Below are 19,477 nucleotides of genomic sequence, written 5' to 3'. Positions count from 1 at the left end.
AGATTTTATTTATTTATTGACAGAGAGACACAGTGAGAGAGGGAACACAAGCAAGGGGGAGTGGGAGAGGGAGAAGCAGGCCTTCCGCAGAGCAGAGAGCCCGATATGGGACTTGATCCCAGGACCCTGGGACCATGACCTGAGCCGAAGGCAGTTGCTCAACAACTGAGCCACCCAGGCGCCCGAGATTTTAGTTTTCTTAACTATATAGTCTAACATTATTTCTTATATATTGGTTTTGCAATTTCAATATATTTTTGCTTCATAGTTTATTTTGCTTGCTACTTGTTATGTGAGAAACAGTAATTCTTTACATGACAAATGAAACCAATATATATCAAATAAAGCACGACTTGAATGTCTTTTTATAAATCTTAATTGCATTTCAGAAAAAGTTAACTTTTTTTCCCTATGTAATTTGAATCTATAAAAATTGGTACTACAGGATAATCACATAGTTCCATGTCCTCAACCATACTAAACAGAAGCAAATATACAGGGCATGTAACAATTAAATCTATTTTTATGTTTTGGAGCGTAGCAATTTTCTTAATGCTATTTAACCATGGCATAATGTGGAAACTGTACTAATAAATTAGAAGGCAGAGAAATGTACTTCAGGTGTTAGTCTAGAATTTATGCTGGGGATAGACATTATTTTCTGCATTATCATGCAGCATTTATCTTGCATCACATATCACCACAATATTCTAAAATTTTACTTCCATCTGAAATGGCTTCTAGTCATCATGAGAGCTGCAAGTATGCTAAATTGCATGGCATATTGCATTTGTTAAGGAAACAGAAGTTGATCACTCCATTAATCCAGAATTAGATGAGTCTACACAGATAGTTTTTGTGCTGGAAATACAAGGTACAGATGTATTTGTATATTTATGTAACCATGTTAAAAACCATGCCATATTATTTATATTCCTCTTCTAAAAATAAAATAGCCACTGAAACTACATTTTGACTTCGTTGATTACCGTTAATGCTGGCATGGAACCTTATATTTCAACTTAATGTTTAAAATATTATCACATTTGGGCGCCTGGGTGGCTCAGTCGTTAAGGGTCTGCCTTCGGCTCAGGTCATGATCCCAGGGTCCTGGGATCGAGCCCCGCATCTGGCTCCCCACTCTGCGGGAAGCCTGCTTCTCCCTCTCCCACTTCCCCTGCTTGTGTTCTCTATCTTGCTGTCTCTCTCTGTCAAATAAATAAATAAGTCTTTAAAAAAAATATATTATCACATTTGGGCACCTGGGTGGCTCAGTCGTTAAGCAAATGCCTTCAGCTCGTGTCATGATCCCAGGGTCCTGGGATCGAGCCCCACATCAGGCTCCCTGCTCTGCGGGAAGCCTGCTTCTCCCTCTCCTACTCCCCCTGCTTGTGTTCCCTCTGTCGCTGTGTCTCTCTCTGTCAAATAAATAAAATCTTTAAAAAATAAATAAATAAATAAATAAAAAAAATATTATCACATTTAATTACCTTTAAGTTGGACCTTCTTGACAATAAAACAATACTTATGTAATGTTATTAAAATGATATTTTAGTGTCTTTAATAGAATATATCTTTACTACCTATAAATAATATTTGGTATCAACTATGATTTATGTTTTACTTGATATATATATATATATATATATATATATATATATATATACCTTTTCTTTCTATCGCCTCCATAGCTATCTATCTACCTATTATCTATGACTAAGAGAACTTGATAAACTGAACATGAGCGAAAGAAATGGAGAAGCCAACAATGGCTTCTGGTTGTCTGACTTGAGTAACTATGTAGATGACCTTTTAGAGAAATATTGTAATTTGGGGTAAGGTCCATTCAGGGGAGACTCAAATGTTCATTTTTTAGATATGTTAAAATATTGAGATAACAGTCAGACAGCTAAACATGCCAACTGATCAGTAGGATCTGTGACTCTAAATATCAGGCAAGGAATAGAAGTCAATAGTCAGCTTCAAAGAGGCTATTTTTTTTTAAAGATTTATTTATTTATTTATTTGACAGAGAAAGAGACAGCAAGAAAGGGAACACAAGTGGGGGGAGTGGGAGAGGGAGAAGCAGGCTTCCCACAGAGCAGGGAGCCTGATGCGGGGCTTGATCCCAGGACTCTGGGATCATGACCCGAGCCCAAGGAAAACACTTAATGACTGAGCCACCCAGGTGCCCCAAGAGGTTATTTTTAAAGCCATAAAAATAGATGAGATAATCTAAATAGAATGTAGAGATTAAAGGAAGTGCAATAATGATAATAAGGACAAATTTTGAAAGAGAAGGAAAAGCAAAAAGTAACCAGAAATGGAAAAGTGGGATAGAGTTCTGCTATCAGACCACCTAAAGTAGAAGGACCTGAAGAAAACTGATGAAGTGTCAAGTGAAATGAAAACCTGACAATATGAGATTATCGACTGTGACTTCTGGTAAAATGTTAATGGGTGGAGTGAGAGCAGACATCCTTGTTTCCTGCTTAAATGTATGAGAAAGTTTGAAGTTTCATTCTAAAGTATAATAATGGCTACGGTTTTTTTTAGACATCTCTTGTTCATATAGAGAATGGTCTCCTCTGTTCCTGGTTTGTTAAGAGTATTTAATATAAATGGATTCCATATTTGTCCTTTTTCCCTCCTGCTTCTCAGGATAATTATACAACTCTTCTACAAATTTTCCTTGATGTATTTCTTTTATTCTTTTATTTTTTTTATTAAACTAAACTTGAAAGAATGAAATAAAATTCACATAGTCATGGTGTATTATCCTCTTTCTATGTTGAATGGGCAGAAATGGGTTTCTATCCAGAAAATTTCAGTTGTTTAGAGAATTCTACACAGAAGGTAAAAAATATATATATTCTTTTGCAAGATGAAGGTTTTCCAGGCTGCTATGAATGAGTTGCAATAACATGAAACATTAGCCTCAGTGGCTAAGATGACCTGAATACAAATGTCACTATATTTAAGGAAGTAAAAAGAAAAGCAGGTGGCTCCTGGGTGGCTCAGTCAGTTGAGCGTCTGACTTTTGATTTTGGCTCAGGTCATGATCTCAGGATTGTGGAATTGAGCGCCTCCTCTGGCTCTGTCCTCAGCATGGAGTCTGCTTGAGATTCTCTCCCTCTCCCACTTCCCCTTCCCCCACTCATATTCTCTCTAAAATAAAATAAATAAAATCTTTAAAAAATTGAGATATCGTGTTGCTTGGTGGTGTTCGTTTTTTTTTAAATGACAATGTGAATATAAATTCTTTGAGGAAAAAATAACAAGAATTATTAAGACACCAAAGAACCACTACTTTTCTCACTTTACTAAAAAAAAAAAAAACAAGAAAAAAACAAAAAAAAAACAGTTTCTGGAGTGTTCTTGCAAAGGTGAATATATTTAACACAGAGCCCATATTATAAGTTTTTAATATGTATTGTTTTTTTAATTATTTTTATAATTTTTAAAAGGTATGATGCTGCTGATGATCATGGTCCAGTAGTAAGATTATGAGCCCCTAAATAAGACCTTTAGCTAAAAATTTGAATTACCACTTACAAGCTTGGGAAAATAACTTTATTTTTTTAACCTTAAGTCATTAGAAATGGGGATAATAATAGTGTCAACTGCTTAGGTATTTTGCTAGGATGAAATGAGTTCATGCAAATATAATGCTGAGAACACTGTCTAGTCCTGAGTAAGAGAATATAAATATTGACTATGGCTATTAATCATTAATTATTACTATTATTGATGATACTTGGGTTACCAGAGAACTGTTTTTGAGGTAGTGGGGATTGTGCTGAGATATAGAGAATAGAATTTAACTAGAAAAAGAGAACTGTTCAAACACAAGAGAAATGTAGGTTGCAAAGCACATGAGAAAAACTAAAAGGGGCGCCTGGGTGGCTCAGTCATTTGGGCGACCAACTCTTGATCTCAGCTCAGGTTTTGATCTCAGTGTGGTGAGTTTAAACCGTGGGTTGGGTTCTACACTGGGCATGGAGCCTACTTAAAAAAAAAAAAAAAAAAAAAAAAAAAAAAAAAGAGGGGCGCCTGGGTGGCTCAGTCCGTTAAGTATCAGACTCTTGATTTTGGCTCAGGTCATGATCTCATGGGTCATGGGATGGAGCCCTGCATGGGGCTCTGCGCTCAGTGGGGAGTCTGTTTGAAATTCTCTCTCCTCCTCCTTCTGTTCCTCCCACCACCCCCCTCAAAAAAAAAATCTTAAAAAAAAAAGAAAAAGAAAAACTAATTCCAGTGTGGCAGGAACACAGAAAGTGGACAGAAACCTAAGACACTTTGGAATGGAAGAAAGCAGATGAGGAGGAAACAAACTGGATGTATGGTTTTACCCAGAGAAAAATAGAAAAGCATTAAGCTGTTTCAAGCAAAGAATTATTGCCCATTTATACCAGGGACTGCAAAGGCAAATGGCTACTTAAAACAGGTAGCTCGCACAAATATGTGAAGCATTGGGAATAAGACACTAAAGGGTAGTAAGAGTAGATACACCATCTAAATAATTTACACTCAAAGAGGCACTTAAAGTTGTCACTTTTCAGATTTTAATTTAAGGCAAAATATATAACTTTAAATGAATAATTTATTTAATGGACTTATTCTGTAAAATAAATGTTCTAAGAAAAACATTAATCCTAAATTTAAGTAAAATAATGATGATATACATATATGTATATATAAATACATACATATTATTTTATAAAATAAAAATAATTTGTGATGATAAGGGGGCTATTAATATTCCTTTATTGCTTACAACTGAGGTAACCAGAGATGAAGAGGAAGGGTATGTTTTTTTACACAGGTCAGCAAATTATAGATTGCATTTTGTGAACTAGTATTGTATGGCCCGAGAGCTAAGAATGGATTTATATTAGCAAAGAATTACAGATTATAAAACAAAACAAAAACAAAGAAAAACATGTGACAGAGACCATATGGTGTACATATCTGAAAATATTGACTCCCTGACGCTTTGAACAAAAAGCTTGCCAACTCCTCTTTTAGATAATAATAAACATGATACTATTTAAACTTAAAAGTGAGAAAACAGTTAAAAGATTTGATGAACATAAACTTTAGTTTTATAGTAGATATAATATTGGGATTTTGACAGTGAAGATATGGTAAGTTATCCAGCAATTTTGATCCTTAAGATGATAGGTTTGTCATATATATGTATTTGTTATTGTGTCATTTAAAATCCAGGTGGGTACATGTGGAAATATGCTCCAGGCAGTGGGGCATTTGACAAGTGTGAAACTTTGTTTCAGCCTACATCAGTATGGAGTTTATAGCCTGCCAATACACCTGTGATTGTAGGCACAACGGTTAAACTCTTTTATTGAAAGGTTGCCTGAAAGAGATTGTATTGATTCCACTGACATGTATAGCTCTATAATAATCAATGACACATACTTTTAACTTTCTGTTTTCTGAAATTGTTCAAACCCATTCTGAATCGTATGATTTTCCAAGTTGAGAATATTTTCCACTAATAGGCCTTTATGATCAATTGATTGCTGACAGGCATGGGACAATTTAATCAACACAGTGTTGTCTCTTAGATTCAAATAATAGTTATTAGCAGAAGCATATATAAATGTACAGGGCCACATACACTGTGGTAAATATTTGTACTGTGTACAATATGTTTAATGAATGTTTGAGGCTATCCAAATTGTTATAAATGCAATATCTCAGCATGGCTATAGTTGCCTGGAAATGGTTCAGTGATTAAGATGGTTGGCATTTTAAAATGGGTAGCAAGTAATGTGAACTATCATAATTATTTTAAGTATTCTGATTGCTGTTGTTTTTAAATTTAGAAAGGAATATAGCTTGACCAAAAACAAATTAATTGGGATTCTTGCCACAAAATATGTTTCCTTGTTTGTGTTAGACTATGCCATTAAAACAAAGGCTTTACATGCCTACTGAGCTGATAAATCCCATCAACGACTTTTTTCACTGTGGCATTTTTTTTTTTATGGATGCTATGTTGACACTGTTAATAACTTACATATAATAATCATACACATTTTTTCACATCTCTATTGGGCTAAACCTTCTCTTCTTTGCAAGACAGCCAACAACAACAACAACAAAAAACACTGAAAGGGGGTCTAACTTTAATAGCAACTTGGATCTTGCTTTTCAGAATTTGCACTTGACAGAAATGCATAATGTTAGCATGGCTCTTGGATTAAAATGTAGGTTTAAAGTTCTGAATAATATTATTTTAAACTCAAAAGTAGGTCTTGGAACACTACTGAAAAAAAAGTGTGCTTAGAATAATGTTTGTGACATGAAAATAAATGAAAGCATAGAACATGTTATTGAGCTCCCCATCACAAAGTCATACACTTGTAAAAGTAAAAGCCTATGAAACTGCTAAGTTAATTTTTAAAAATAGTCCTGGTTCTTTATTGTATCATCTGGAATAGATATAAGAACTTAATGAACTTGTTAAAACTAATCATTCAAAAAAAGTAACCTACAACTCTACGATTAAAAAAATGACCATTTTGTCTTAGTGTATGCCTGTGTATTATTCTAGTGTTGGCCAAAATTAAGCAAAACCTTACTCATGTGGCAAGAATTACATTAAATAAGATAATGAGCATTAGTTACTATAATACTTACTACATTATCTGATGTAGTTATTGTAATCTTCATTTTACATGTTACATTTTAAAGAAACTGAGGTTCAAACAATAAGTGATTTATTTGCTAATGATGCAAATTTATTAACTGGCAGAGCTAGTTTTTGATATGGCCTCTTGATATATACTGTACTTCATTGCCTGTTTGATCTTAAATTAGTTGACCTTCTAGCAATAATTATGTTTTTCTCACCCAACCTGTATTTATTTATTTATTTTAAGATTTTATTTATTTGAGAGAGAGAGAATGAGAGAGAAAGAACACATGAGAGGGGGGCGGGTCAGAGGGAGAAGCAGACTCCCTGCCGAGCAGGGAGCCAGATGCAGGACTCCATCCAGGGACTCCAGGATCATGACCTGAGCCGAAGGCAGTCGCTTAACCAACTGAGCCACCCAGGCGCCCCTGAGCTGATTCTTGAATGGAGAGTCAGACATGAGGAGACAGTTAGGATTACAGAGGCTTAATATACATGCAATTGGATTTCCAGTAAGAAACAAAATAGAAAATGTGGTGGAAGTAATTTAATAAGAGATAACAGCTTAAAGTTTTCAAAAACTGTAGAAAGATATCAACAAAATTAAGCACTCAATGGCCCCCATATATAAAGGAATAAGTAACTTTTTTAAAAAGGATTTTATTTATTTATTTGATGGAGAGAAACACAGCGAGAGAAGAAACACAAGCAGGCGGAGGGGAGAAGGAGATGCAGGCTTCCTGCGGAGCAGGGAGCCCGATGCAGGGCTTGATTCCAGGACCCTGGGATCATGACCTGAGCCGAAGGCAGCCGCTTAATGACTGAGCCACCCAGGCGCCAGGAATAAGTAAATTTTAAAGAGATTTTTAGTCCAAATACGTAGAAATAACACCTTAGAGAAATTGCCACTGGAATACAGATATATGTAAAATATATATAATTTATATAATTTCTATTATAAATAGAAATTGTGTGAATATATCTGTAAATCACTATGATAGTGTAAATAGTTAGAAGATGACTACAATTTAAGTGGGACTTAAGTTATTTAATTAAAATACAGGACAGTAATAGAATATTCCCAATGATGAGGATAGTAAAATAAGGTATCCAAAGTTTAATGCAGTGCTTGAGACTGTAGGTAATGTATTGATTTGGGCAAATGGGTGGCTCAGTTGGTTAAGTGACTACCTTCAGCTCAGGTCATGATCCTGGAGTCCCTGGATCAAGTCCCGTGTTGGGCTCCCTGCTGAGCAGGAGTCTGCTTCTCCCTCTGACCCTATCCCCTCTCATGCTGTTTCTCTCTCATTCTTTCTCAAATAAATAAAATCTTTTTCTAAAAAAAGTACTGATTAACATGCAGATTCATTAAATCTAAGATATTTAGGGATGATATAATTTCTATCAAAACCATACTGATAATAGTACAACAAGATACAATACTCTAAATTTGGATATGCATATTAATATGGCTTTAAAAGTTTGAAGCAAAAACTACATGAAGATTCATGGAGATGTAGACTCAGTCTCACCAGATTTATATTCTTTTGAAAAATATACAGAACATTTGCAAAAAGAGTGACCATATACTGTCCAGAAAACAAATTGCAACACATACAGTATATCTTTTGGTATACAAAATAATTAGTTTGAAATTAGCATCCAATATGTAACTAGAAAATCCAATATACAAAGTAGAAATAGTTTGGTGAATTAACAAAATTTTCTATTGAATCAATCAAAATTTAATTAACCAAATATCAAATTAGTTAATCAAAGAAACCTAATTGAAAATATAAAATGTTTAATTGAATGATAAGAAAAAGAATACATGTGAATACTTGTGCAATGTTGCTAAAAGAAATCATATAACCTTAGAGGCAAATATTAGTAAGAAAAAATAGTTTTAAGTTCATGAGCTAATATCCATATTAAAATGTTAGCAAAACTTGTGGAAGGAGGAAAATAAAAAGATTAAAAACAAAAAATATGAAGAACTACATTAGAGCAAATACAATCAAATGCTTGTTTTTTAAAAAGACTAAAATAATACATATCAAGATAAAAAAACAAAGATACCAATTGCAATCACTTTGATTCAATATTGACTATTCTATGCAGTGTAGTAATGCAAGAAAAAGAATAAAAATAGGAACGGAAGAAATAAAGCTCCCATTTTTCACTTGAAACACTTAAAAAAATGAATGATAGATTTAAGGAACTAAGACTGAGTTTAGAAGTCTTATAGGATTCAAGATCAAAATAGAAACTTCTTTTAAGTTTCTATAAAACTACACAAACATGGAACTATAAATTCATACAAATTCTAATTTCAAAAAAATATATAAAACATCCAGAAAAATCTTCAACAAAATGTACAAGATGTGATGTTAATTGTTACCACATTAACCTAAGATTCAACTAAATTATAACAAAAACAAGTAGATTCTAAAGCATAAATTGGGGGAAAAAAGGAACAGGGACCAACAAAATATTCTTAAAAAATGGAAACTAGAAAAGAATTGCTCTTCCACATATCAGGAATTATTATTAATTTAAAGTAATTAAGATAGGGTAGATTGGGACATGGATAAATGAAAAAAAGATAGTTGAATAGAGCAGTAGACAGGATATTTTTCAATCGATGGTAGTTGGGCCACTGAATATTCATATATAAAAACTGACTGGCTCTTATCTTCTGCTTGTACAAAATTCTAAGTGAACTGTTTATCTAAATTCAAATGTAAATTGCACATCTAAGTTGTATGTCATAATATATGAAATTGTCTTCTTGACCTATAGATGTTTTTAAAGGAATACACCAAAATAATCACTTATCACAAATGAAATGACTAATGAGCTGAATATTGAAAACATCATAAAAAGATCAAGAAGTGAAAATAAATTTGTAACATATTTAACTAAAATATTATCAACAAAAGACAGATACATAACAATATGTGGAAAATATAAAACTATAAAATAGACCAGAGACCTCATCAGCCACTGTTTAAAAGAAAATATTGTAAAGTCTAATATGAAAAGGTTCTCAACATAATTACTTATCAGGAAATTTAAAAATTTTAAAAATCCTATGAACCTACCCTGATGATTGAAATTTCACAGTCTGAAAAAATAAAGAATCCACAAGGATATAGATCAATGGATCTTTTGGTGAAACAGTAAATTGGTATAACTACTTGTAATAATATCTACTTAAGTTTAGGAATATTCTACTTTAGTTGAACATCTGTATGCCCATTTGTACCAAGAAATATGTAGAAGAAAGTTCTGCAAAACTAAAATGCAATAGCTAAAACTTGGAATCAATACAAATGTCAGTCAATAGTATAATGAAAAATTAATTGGGATATATTCATATAATGGAATTCTATTTAGCAATAAAATAATAAAGTCCTTCAAGCTGTTTACAAAGATTAAGTCTCACAGATACAATATAATCAATGAAACCAGGCACAAAGAAATACACTTCATGCTTTCCTTGCTGTACAGTTTGTCAACAAGAAAAGCTAACCTGTAATTTTAAATGTAAACACGTAAGTGAGAACACTCTCAAGAAAACCAACAGAGTAATTACACAAAAGTCAGAGTAGATCAAAGGAAGAGTAAGATTGGGAAGAAATTTGAGGAATGCTCTGGGTTACTGAGAATGTTTTATTTATTTTTTCATGTGGTAACTAGATAAGTGGTTAATTAGTAATAAATACAGTAAGTTGTACTTTAATATTTTATGTTCTTTAACCATTAGAAGAGAAAAATCATATATACTTAAGACAAAGAGAGAGAATGGAAGTGAGAAACTGGAGATACTGAGTATGCAAAATATATTGGAGGAATATACTGTTCACAAAAAGAGAGAAATGGCAGGGGTAGGGGATATGATTAAAGGTTTTTTTTTTTTTTTTTTTTTTGTCAAAATAGTGGGAGGCACTACAACATGGGTATATAATAGTCAACATGTTAATATATGTAAATTCTTATAAATTAATAAACTGATGCTAATTATTTATAATTATATACAAAGGAAGCAGAAAGCTTACAAATTTACATAATTGAATAGAAAGCCATAGGAAGCATTTAATATCACTATAGTGAAAAAGATCTACCACAGTAATGAAATGTCAAAGATATGCTTGACCTCCTAGCTTTACAAAAAGAAAAAAATATATATGTAGTATGTATAGTGGGGGGAAAGTGAATATTTTGAGAGGAAATAAACATTAAAATATACCATTTATAGTAAAATATTGTTCAGCATTCCAAAAGAGTATTTGATAAAAGTCACCTAAAATTTTAAAATATGCCTTCTCACAAAAATTCTAGTTCTAAATTTTTAATAAAAAAAACTCACGTCTTTGTCCATAATAATTTGAAAAATATTTTTTAAGATTGATTTATTTGAGAGAGAAATCAAGAGCGAGCAAGTGAGCAGGGCGGGGAAGGGGCAGAGGCGGAGGGAAAGAGAATCTCCAGCAGATTCCCTGATGAGCAGGGAACTCTATGCGGGGCTCCATCTCAGGACTCTGAAATCATGACCTGAGCAGAAATCAAGAGTCAGAAGCTTGACCGACTGAGCCACCCAGACACCTCAATATATATATCAAAATTGTTACAATTGCTGATACAGAAATTAATCGGTTATTATCTGGGGGAAGGGACAAAAATTATATTTATGAATATATGAAAAGACATTAAGAATATAGTATTTTTAATTATAAAAGCAGTTTTCAAAGAAGCGTGTTCGGAATTCTATTTTTTGAGTGGGGTACCTAATCTAATACACTTTCTGGTTACCCATCAACTTTCAAAAAGAATTAAAAATAATAATAATAAAGGACAATGTTTATGTACTGCTGCATTCAGGCCAAACAGTTTTGAATTCTTAACATTTATGATCTTATTTAACCTTTACACATACCCTGTAATAAAGATATTATTCCAATATCTGTATTTTTTCAGATTCAAAAATGTAAGACACAAAATGTTAATTAACCTGCCCCTAACAATCCCAAGGTGGTAGAGTTTGAATTTTATTTCTTTTTATTTTTTATTTTTTTTAAGATTGTATTTATTTATTTATTTGAGAGAGAGAGCTTGAGATGGGGGAGGGTCAGAGGGAGAAGCAGACTCCCCGCTGAGCAGGGAGCCCAATGCGGGACTCGATCCCGGGACTCCAGGATCATGACCTGAGCCAAAGGCAGTCGCTTAACCAACTGAGCCACCCAGGTGCCCCAAGTTTGAATTTTAATTCAGTCATGTGTTTCAAGCACTTATACTCTTAAACACTACACCGAACCTTTATCACTACAAAGTGTTGTATTAAAGAATAAAGAAACAAACCATAATCTCAACAGTTTATTTTGTCTCATCCTGTCAGCTGCTGCATCGCATAGATGTACCTTCTCCAGAGAATCGTTCTCTGCTGAATGGAAGAGCTACCTCACCAGGGAAGTTGCCTCCCATCAGCAGCCCTCAGTCAATGGCTGCTTGATGTGTGGTTATAAAGCCTGGACCGGACCCTCAATGGGGATAGCTCTGTGGGGAAGTTGATGCTCCAGAGGAGTCAGTCACTCTGTGGATAAGGCCAAAGATAGACTTTAAGACCAAATCCTTGCTCAGCTCTCTCCCACTTTCCTGCTCTGCCTCATTTTCTCCCCTGTCAGTGTTCCTGAAGAATACTCTCCTGACAAAGCCAATGCACTTGGATCCTTGTCTCAGGTTCTGCGTTTGTGGAACTAGACCTAAAACACTGAACATTCTAACACCGCATTTTTAAAATACAGATTCACAGAAAGTTGAGACAATCGTGAAAATACGTGAAGTTGATTGCAGAGAATGGATTAGAGACCTGAGGCCCTCTTAGAGAAACTGTCCTTCCAGAAAAATGTGGCCAGGTGTGAATTTGGCAACCAGGTTCAATTTTCCCAGATTTCTATTTTTTTGAGAGATTTAGAAAATACTTAATTTTTGTGAAAAATATTATTAAATTTGACAAATCCTGTGACTAAAATGGTATAGTATTATTTGAGATAAAGTATGTCTACAAGCTCATAAAAGCACACAGACTCCACTGTTAATTTCTGTATTTATAAGTTTCTGTAGTTCCTTTTTATAATCAGAAAATAAATTATAAAATCCAGACATTTTATATTTAAAATTTTATCTGGTCAGGTTGGGTTGTTATCTAACAACTAATGTTTATTAAAGCTGCTAAGCATTTTATATCTACTCTTAGAATCATTATAACATATGTATTAATAATACTTTTTACTAATAATTAGTGAAATCATTATCTTTTAGACAAGAGAGCTGAAATTTCAACATACATTAACTTTACTCTCTGTGTGACAATGGTAAGTGGTGGATCAGTGTCAAATTTTATATTTTAAACATCATACCATATTGCCTCCAATCAATGAAGTTGATCAGTTTGTTTTATTCCATCTTGAAATGAAATAATTTATTAAAGAAAATATCAATAGAAAAACTCCTTAGAGGATGTTGAAATGCCACAGGACAAATTATACATTCAGAGAATTAATAAGTTTTTCACAGGACAACCTAATCAACTTTATTGACTGTTAAATTGAACTGACGAATTTACATAGTTGATTTGACTTCAAGGAAATACATCTTTGAAGAACAATCACAAAGCCCAGATTTAAGGAGAGGGGTGTCAAAGAATATTAGGACAGGTTTGAAAAGTGAAACACACACACACACACACACACACAGAAGGGCACATACACATGATTTCCAAACTTTTCCTGTTTTGTTCATTATGCTTGATTTTTCCATCATGGATTATTTTAACTTGAGAGTTCATAGTTTTGAATGCCCACAAAGCTGTTCTATTAATATAACTAGTTATAATGAAAAGACTTAAATCAGAGACTGTTAGGGTTGGGCAAGTGAGCTAGTGGAGGAGACCTTCAGGAATTGGTGATAGCTAGTAGTCTGAATTCGAAAAGAAAAAGAAAGTATAAGGTCTAAAAAAAACAAGTAAAATAATCCATTATATATTTATTTGAAAAAGAGGACAAACCATTGGAGTATTAAAGTATAGAGGGAACAATGTTTCTCAAACATGGTCCATGAACCAGTAGCATTGACATTACCTGGGAATTTATTAGAAATCCAAATTCTGCACCCCAGTCTAAACCTATGGAAGCTGAATCTGAGAGTGAGGCCCAGAAATCTATTCTAATGAGTCTTACAAGTGATTCTGATCTACTTCACAGCTTGAAAATCAATGACATAAAGAGTAAAATAGAGATTTTTGTGCATGGAGTTCAACATGCCATTCAGCAAAATTTCCAAGTTAGATTCATTTATTTATTACCTGGCTTTTTGTTTATTTTCATTTAGATAACCATCTTTTTTTTAAATTTTATTATGTTATGTTAGTCACCATACAATACATCATTGGTTTTTGATGTAGTGATCCATGATCCATTGTTTTCATATAACAACCAGGGCTCCATGCAGTACGTGCCCTACACCCCCAAATAACTAGAACTCATACAGCAATTCAGTAATGTGGCAGGATACAAAAATCAATGCACAGAAATCAGTTGCTTTCTTATACACTAACAATGCAACTGTAGAAAGTAAAATTAGAGAAATGATTCCATTTACAATAGCACCAAAAACCATAAGATACCTCGGAATAAACCTAACCAAAGAGGTAAAGTATCTATACTCTAGGAACTACAAAACACTCATGAAAGAAATTGAAGAAGACACAAAAAGATGGAAAAATATTCCATGCTCATGGATTGGAAGAATAAACATTGTTAAAATGTCTATGCTACCCAGAGCAATCTATACCTTCAATGCCATCCCGATCAAAATTCCAATGACATTTTTCAAAGTGCTGGAACAAACGATCCTAAAATTTGTATGGAATCAGAAAAGACCCCGAATCGCCAAGGAAATGTTGAAAAAGAAAAACAAAGCTGGGGGCATCATGTTGCCCGATTTCAAGCTATATTACAAAGCTATGATCGCCAAGACAGCATGGTACTGGCACAAAAACAGACATATAGACCAATGGAACAGAATAGAGAACCCAGATATGGACCCTCAACTCTATGGTCAAATAATCTTTGACAAAGCAGGAAAAAACATGCAATGGAAAAAAGACAGTCCCTTCAATAAATGGTGCTGGGAAAATTGGACAGCCACATGCAGAAGAATGAAACTCGACCATTCTCTAACACCATTCACAAAGATAAACTCAAAGTGGATGAAAGACCTCAACGTGAGACAGGAATCCATCAAAATCCTAGGGGAGAACATAGGCAGTAACCTCTTTGACATCACCCACAGCAACTTCTTTCTAGATAACTATCTTATCTTATATCACTTTTACGGATATTAGTCCCTGTTAAGCAACCTAAAAATAACTGATACATATATCAAAACTATTGATTTCCTAACACAGATGTAACTGATACATATATCATAGTTTTGTTATGAAAGAAGAAAACACTCCAGGCATTTTATTAAGATGGGATTTAGAGAGGAAATTTGTTGCCTTCAAAATTACTGCAAAAAGATAGGGAACAGGTATCATAGGGAAGCAGGAGAAAATCTGGAAGTGTAGGGGTCATGGGAAGCTACTTGCAGTGGTCCAGCTGCCTGGGGGATTCAGAGATGTCCAGGAAGCCACGGTAAACATAATTTCTTCCATGTGCCCAAACACTTAACTATCTCTACTTCTGCTTTTCTTCCAATTTCCAAACCTCACACATATGGCTTTTAATTTGGAATCTTTCAGTCAAAGAGGTCTGGGAAATGCAGTTTCTAGGTTTCCAGCCCTTGCTACACAGCAAGATATTAGATGGGTAATGGTGGCTTTTACTAAAAAAGAAAGCATCCCACACAATTAGCAAATCCCTTTGGATGCTCTGCTTTCAAACACCCTTCTACACGTATTAAAGTACGGAAACACTCAAAAACATGTTTCCATTTTATATGGTACTAGTATCATTGTACAAATGAATAGACAATCACCCTTTTCCTCAAAAAGAAAGGAACAGAATTCATGAATCACTACAGCTATCTCTGGGTGCCCCAGAGAATCTTGTCTTCCAAACATGCATCCTTTATCCCATAGCATTCTTCTTGTTTCATGATAATCAGGATGCATCACCAAAGCCATTGGTTATGTTTCAGTGGCATCAGGAACTCCAAATGGCCAGATAACATGAAGAAATCAAAATAGGAAGGAAATAATACCACCCTCTACTTCAGCGGAATCATTGTTGTGTTTCATGATGGAAGCACTACTATCTCGAAGGAAACAAGACCTCTACATCATAAGAAGGTAAAATTGGGGGAATAAGAAGAAGGATAATTAAGATTGTAATTAGGAGAATTAGTGAAAGAGCATTCTGCTTACATCTCTCGGTTCTTACATCTGTGTTCTGGCATGACAACAAGTACTATATTTTAGAGGCAAGCTCCAGATGCACAGTCTTCTTTTATAGATAAGTATCTAAACATGTAAATATTATTACTTGGTTGACAGTATAACTGGTATTTCAATATTCTGTTACAACTCTTTCTAGGTGACACAAATATACTAAGACAACTGATGGCCATCGCCTCTTTTGTTATAAAAATGATTGACGTGTCAAAAGTGATGGCGTGTGTGGTAACAGGACTGTGAATAAGATATCACTAAATCCAGTTATAATGTGGAGAGAAGCATCAGAACCAAGAAAAGGGAGATTAATCCACTTACTAGTAAGATTAATCCACTTTTCCAGGAAAAAATTACTGTACTGTCAATTTTGGAAGACGCTCAATGTAATGAACTTGCCACTAGCTAGCCAGCTTATTTTTATATGGAAAAGTGGCACATAAGTGGATCAGCATTGGTCTCGACCATTAACAGATGGGGTACTCAGAAATGGTGATATATATTATGGTTAGTTATGACTTAATGAACAAGTACAGTATGGCTGAGAAAACAAGGCAGCAATCACATAACCAGATATTTGGTATTCCTGATTATCAAGATACTCCTTTATAGTGGGTTAATTTGGTGTACATTCAAACAGGACACAAAATATACTCTGAGTATCTTATTACTATTGACATAAAACTGTCACAGAGTTCCAAGTCAACAAGTTCATGACCATACATCAAACAATTACTATCATGCATATTTTAACCTCTGGACATAGTCTATTCCAAGGAAGGTGAGCAGCAAGATCCACTATGACATTCTAATCATTGGAAGGGTTTTCCGTCCAATTTTCTTACCCAACCACATAAGTATGGGGTTATAATGCAGCATCAAATCTCTTCAACTAGTACCAGAGTTTTCTACAAACCAAGACTGAGAGGTGTGGCTTTTTTCCTTTCTCACATTTCATTATAAGGCCAGAAGAGAAGTCTGATGGAGAATTCTAAATAATCCGTAAGTATCTGTCCCGCAGTTGAAGTCATTGTCAAGCACTGTAAAAGTTCTGTGATTTTAAAATACTTTCAAGCTAACAAGTTAGTCTGGCATGATTTCATAGTTGCTGGTAGCTGACAGGAGGTTCCTGAGTCAGAAGTGAAGTTTACTAACAGAAATAGCAGTAGCCAGAGTATCAGCATTTCTCACCAACTTGCAAATCCCATATTTCTATAGGTCAATGTAAAAAGAGTCAGATGACCCTAGCACTTGCATTATAAGGGAGGAATCCGGAACTTAGGATATCCAGATCTTTTGAAATGGCTCTGAATATGTCTCTGTTCTCGAGGAATATATCATATTTATTACACTAGACAAGAAACATACCTGCCATTTATTTGCTATGAGGAGAGTAACTGACATACAGAGAGATGACAAATAATTTGTATATAGAATATATAGAAAACACTATGACTCAATAATAAGTAGACAATTCCATTACTATATGAACAAGTGTTTTGAAGAGACATTTCACTAAATGTCTACAGGTACCTTACAAGCACATAAAAGTATGCTCATTACCATTAATCATGAGGAAAATGTCAATTAAATTGCACTAAGTTTCTACTATATCCAACAAGATATATAATATTTAAAAGACTAATAGTATCTGCTTTTGGCAAGGATATGGAACAATTATTTTTTCCTTATCCGTTGCTGGTGGAATTGAGAAAATACACAACTATTTTGGGAACTATATATGGGAGTCCCTTACATATGTAATTTTTTAATATACAAATTACCAATGCCATTCTCAGGTATTTATGTTATACCTTACTTATTTATTGCCTTCATTCTATTACCAGAACATAAGCACAGTCACAAAGATTCGAATGAAACCTCTAAATTAGTGGTTCCCAATCCTGGCTGCATTAATATCTGGATATTTAACTATTTAACTATATAATTAAACTATATTATTGACTGTGTTATAATATATATTACATATATAATATGAATAGTATATATATATTACTATGTAATGGACTATCTGGATATTGTTTTTTAAATACCTTCACCATTGATCATCACACACACACACACACACATACACACAATTCCCTAAGCCTCCCTCCACACAAATTGAATCAGAATCTCAAGGGATAAGCCTGGGCATCACTGCCCTAAATGAAACAAAGCCCATAGGAGATCAAAACTATGTCAGCCACTATTATGGGAGGCAGTATTCCCACTTGCTTCAGTTGTCTGAAGGAACAATTAAATAGCAATAGGAACTCTTTTGTAAGTAAATCTTAAAATCACTGTTACCAAATACATAATGACCAAAGTCAGAAATGATTTCCATCAACAAAATATTAGAAGTATCATAAATTTTAAAAACCCATAATATTATAATTGGGCTTAAAACTGAGTTCCATCACTGACCAGCTGTCTGTCCTTGAAAAAGTTAAATAAAAACTCTATTCCACATGTAAACAAGAAAAAATAAAAAACTTCCTCCTAAGGATATTCTGGGGATTGCCACACAATACGCAGAAGCCATTCAGAAAAGCACTTGGCATCTAGGCACTGTTCAATGTGTTAGTTATACTAATATTAACACCCATTAAGAGTATCAGTAGTACTATTTTTTAAAGATTTTATTTATTTATTAGAGACACAGAGAGAGAGCACAGAGGAAGAGGGGGAAGCAGACTCCCCACTGAGTAGGGAGCTCAATGCATGGCTTGATCCCAGGACCCTAAGATCATGATCTAAGCCAAAGGCAGAGGCTTAACCGACTGAGCCACCCAAGTGCCCCTCAATAGTACTCTTTCTTTTGGTTTTGTTGACTGTTTAACCGACAGAATGGGAGAAGATATTTGCAAATGACATATCAGATAACGGGCTAGTATCCAAAATCTATAAAGAACTCATCAAACTCAACACCCAAAAAACAAAGAATCCAATCAAGAAATGGGCAGAAGACATGAACAGACATTTTTCCAAAGAAGACATCCAAATGGCCAACAGACACATGAAAAAGTGCTCAATATCGCTCAGCATCAGGGAAATCCAAATCAAAACCTCAATGAGATACCACCTCACACCAGTCAGAATGGCTAAAATTAACAAGTCAGGAAACGACAGATGTTGGCGGGGATGCGGAGAAAGGGGAACCCTCCTACACTGTTGGTGGGAATGCAAGCTGGTACAGCCGCTCTGGAAAACAGTATGGAAGTTCCTCAAAAAGGCTAAATGCTTTCTTAAATGTAAGCCTGTGTGTGTGTCTGTGTGTGTGTGTGTGCACGCTCCCCAAATTAGTTATTATGGGCAATTATACCTAGCAATTGTGCTTTAGTGAAGATGAAAAGGTATTAGAT

At 34.2% G+C, this 19,477-nt stretch overlaps 1 pseudogene; it reads left to right on the top strand.

The window, feature by feature from the left end:
* The first annotated feature begins 1,740 nt into the window (after positions 1-1,740).
* Positions 1,741-19,477, top strand: part of LOC123834516 (protein downstream neighbor of Son-like) — a 33,409-nt pseudogene continuing 15,672 nt past the window's right edge.

The sequence above is a fragment of the Mirounga angustirostris genome, unplaced genomic scaffold (genome assembly GCF_029215605.1).
Source record: "Mirounga angustirostris isolate CCGP_5_RB_7025 unplaced genomic scaffold, mMirAng1.0.hap1 SCAF_1, whole genome shotgun sequence".
NCBI lineage: Eukaryota > Metazoa > Chordata > Mammalia > Carnivora > Phocidae > Mirounga > Mirounga angustirostris.
The sequence above is the reverse complement of the archived record's forward strand: the minus strand, read 5'-3'. Positions and strand labels throughout refer to the sequence as shown.